The 2560-nt window shown below is 31.9% G+C and overlaps 1 pseudogene; it reads left to right on the plus strand.

Moving 5' to 3' along the window:
* The first annotated feature begins 1943 nt into the window (after positions 1-1943).
* Positions 1944-2053, plus strand: LOC112313961 (U4 spliceosomal RNA; annotated as a pseudogene).
* The last annotated feature ends 507 nt before the right edge of the window (positions 2054-2560 follow it).

Raw genomic sequence — 2560 nt, forward strand, 5'->3', positions numbered from 1 at the left:
CAAAGCATATGAAGAGAAATAAACTATAAAACAAACAGAAAAAAGATCAGTCAGGACAGAAACTATAGAATGAAGATGCACACAATCAAAGGTAAATTATTCAAGAGGGATGAACTGGTGGGATGGGAATACAGATAAACCTGCCCCTAAGTCAAGAACATTTATGTCAGAAAATGTCCGTTGGGTGTAGTAAAACTTTGTTCATTGATAAATATGATAAATTTTAAGTTCAATAAAGAAAATGAAGTGGATGTAAAAGGAAATGCATAGAAATATCAGTTCTGAAAATATTTCTTACAATGCATCAGGATTATATAATACCCGAAAATATTTGCAATATATATTTTAAATACACCCATGAGCTGATAAAGTTGTAAGGATTTATCATGTTAATCCAAGTGAAGTACAGTAGTAGTATACCATATATATGTGTTTATATATATATATACACATATATAAATGAAGACACTGTATACAGTGCTGCAATACCAACTACTACATATATGTCTATGTGCTCATCCGTGATCAATTCCCTGAGATAAAAGCCACAAGAGTCCAAAGGTGTCAATATTTTAAGATATGCGTCATTAAATTGTCCTGTAGTCAACTGCAGAAACGTAAACTCTCACCAGGAAAGTGTAAAGTAGTGCATTTCTACACATCCCTGAAAACAACGGATAAGAACCTTGTTATATTTAAAGATTTTTATTTATTCATTTATAGAGAGAGGGAAAGAGGAGGAGAAAGAGAGGGAGCGATATATCAGTGTGTGGTTGCCTCTCAGCATCCCATACTGGGGGCCTGGCCTGCAACTCAGGCATGTACCCTGACTGGGAATCGAACTGGTGACCCTTTGGTTCTCAGCCCGTGCTCAATCCTACACCAGTCAGGGCAAAGGCCTTGTTATATTCATATATATTTTTATACATTTTACAGTTGAAAATAAATAGTTCAAATTTTTCCTTTTCTCAGATAATAAAATATGATAAATCACTATCATAATAATAAAATTGATAAACAAACATTTAAAAAGTACTATTCTAAGAGAATTCAAGTTTAAAAAGCCATTTGGAATACTAACATAATTGTTTTAATTTGCTGATGTCTCTCCACATAAAGTTATAGTTATTATAGTGACCGTTGTCTGATTAATAAGGACCAATGGTTTGCATGAATAATTTTCATAGGAAAACGATGTTCACTACTTTTAAACTTTTGACTTATTTTTAAAAAATTCTAGGCCTAATTAGAACTACATTTTCTTCCCAAGTGAAACAATGACTAATGATGTGGTTTTGTTCCCTTTATATTCTTTTAACTAATAACAAAATGAAGATAATAAAAAATATGCTAGAACTCATAGATTATTAGAGTTTCAAATGTCCTCAGATATCATTTTAATTTTATTTTTCTCCCAGTGCTGCATTCCTTCTATAGTTATGCATTCCACGTATGAAGGGAAATGATTAGTTGTTAGAAAGTACAATATGTTCTAATATTGAGTCACAATTTCCCTGTTGTCACATTTGCCTGCCTGCCCCCAGTTCTGCCCTAAATTGTCTTAAGGCATTTTCTTTTCTTTTTTTTTTTCTTAATTTAATGGTTGTTCAAGTACAGTTGTCTCCATTTTACCCCCACCTTTCCCTCCCGCCTCAGCCATCCCCTCTCCCCACCCTTGACCCTACCCCTCTTTGGTTTTGTCCAAGTGCCCTTTGTACATGTTCCTGAAAACCAATACATCAGTTGAAGAATATTAGAGCATAGCTTTAAAAATGATGAAGCCCTAACTTCTGATAAACCAACTTCACTTCAGATATTTTAATGCAATTTGATTTCCATTTTTCCTGATTGTTCTCACTAGGTAAACTCAATATCTCAATGTTTCTTTGTATTAAGAGAGATATTTACATAAATATATTTAAGGCTTTTATTAATTTACTACTAGCTTTGCGCAGTGGCAATATCGTAGCCAATGAGGTTTATCCGAGTCACGATTATTGCTATTAATTTACTAAATGTTTTAATTTCTTAAAAAATCAGTTATGTAAAGATTTATTTTCCACGTAGTTAATGCATCAAAAATGATAAGTTCAATATTTGGGTATTTCTTCATAAACTTCAGCAACTAAGAGAAACACAGGAGAATGCTGAGAGACTTACCCACATATATCACATATTAATCAAAAACATTATTTGATATTCAGCTCTGTATTATTTAAACCTCCACCAAAAGCATTCCAAAAGAGTTTTAAATTTTGAAATAAATAAAAGTATATGACAATGTCATATTCTTCAATGTCACCAAGCTCTGAATATTCCATTAGAAGACATTCACTCAGAGTTTAAAGATACAAGAAAAATGGAAATCTGTGAAATCATAAACCATGAATAACCTCATCTTTTTATTCAAACTAACTAAAGTTAACTTGTAGGTAGGTAAAGATTGACAGGAGATATAAAAATGTCTTTGACATTTTATAGTTTCATTACAGTTTCATTAAGAGAATATAAAATCAGGAAAGGATAGAATTTTAAATGCTGTGGTCATTTTTTGGTCGAT

Source organism: Desmodus rotundus, chromosome 13, assembly GCF_022682495.2.
Source record: "Desmodus rotundus isolate HL8 chromosome 13, HLdesRot8A.1, whole genome shotgun sequence".
NCBI classification, from domain to species: Eukaryota; Metazoa; Chordata; class Mammalia; order Chiroptera; family Phyllostomidae; genus Desmodus; species Desmodus rotundus.